The sequence below is a fragment of the Aplysia californica genome, unplaced genomic scaffold, assembly GCF_000002075.1.
Source record: "Aplysia californica isolate F4 #8 unplaced genomic scaffold, AplCal3.0 scaffold00140, whole genome shotgun sequence".
NCBI classification, from domain to species: domain Eukaryota; kingdom Metazoa; phylum Mollusca; class Gastropoda; order Aplysiida; family Aplysiidae; genus Aplysia; species Aplysia californica.
Genome location: NW_004797410.1, coordinates 97,259 through 98,509, shown reverse-complemented (window position 1 = coordinate 98,509; position 1,251 = coordinate 97,259).

Genomic DNA, 1,251 nt, shown 5'->3' with positions numbered 1-1,251 from the left:
ACAGACAGACAGACAGACAGACAGACAGACAGACAGACAGACAGACAGACAGACATCAGCACAGGCGGCAGACAGCAAAGGAACCGTTCAGGCCTTTTTTAAAATTACTTTTTTAAAGGTTCAGTAAGCATTTTACGGCACTTGCAACACAATTAGGTTATATAGGTGTGGAAGAATACAAGTGTTACAAGAGAGTAACAAACACATAAAAGAATGAGGAGAGATAAGGACGATAGATGTTTGATAGGAAAAAGGGAACAAACCACACCAGAGCACCTGCAACCACCGACTGTTCAGATCTAGGTACCACATATGACAACGCAAAATACCCCCCCCCCCCTAAAAAAAAAAGTAACTATGAAACATGTACAGAATCATTTACATGTAAATCCAGAAGACAAGATAGAGGGAAACCGAAATATAAAGATGGATGTGGAGGATAGAAAGCCCTGAAACCAAGTGACACAACAATCGAGACAGAGGCAGGTGGAGTCAAGATAGAACCTATACATTGCATGAGTTTTATACACCTTTGAGTACCCCCGGGTTACTTTGACAGTTGGACATTTCAATACAATAGATTTAAGCGTGATCTTTAAGTTTGACATTTATGATCTCTCTAACGTGCAAAGGATATATTTTTGTAGAAATGTAAGGTGAGATATTCATGTCCCAAAAGTTTGCCCACTCTCGTCCCTAAGAATAAGGGAAATTTGAGCCAGTAAGTAATAAAAGCTAAAATGCGGAGGTCATCTGGCGGGTATAAGTAGGTAGGCAGGTAGGTGTGTGGGTGGGTAAACAGACAGACAGACAGACAGACAGACAGACAGACAGACAGACAGACAGACAGACAGACAGACAGACAGACAGACAGACAGCTTCCATCTTTCCTCAGATACGTGCCTACCTACCAATACATAACCACACAGTGTGTGGCCCTCAGAAAGGTCAGCAAACACCGCCCAACACACTGCCAAACTCGGGCACATTCTTCCCACTCACGATACGGCCCGGCCTGTAATCACCAGAACAAATCAGATCGATACATTGATTGTCTTCCGATCAATGCGGACACGGTAGCAGACACAGACAAAATGACCTAGTGGTAGATCCAGCGGGCACCGGTGCTTGGCGGTACGGTGTGTGGAAGGAGAGAAGACAGGACAGGACAGACAGACAGACAGACAGGTGGGCAGACAGACAGACAGGTGGGCAGACAGACAGACAGACAGACAGACAGACAGACAGACA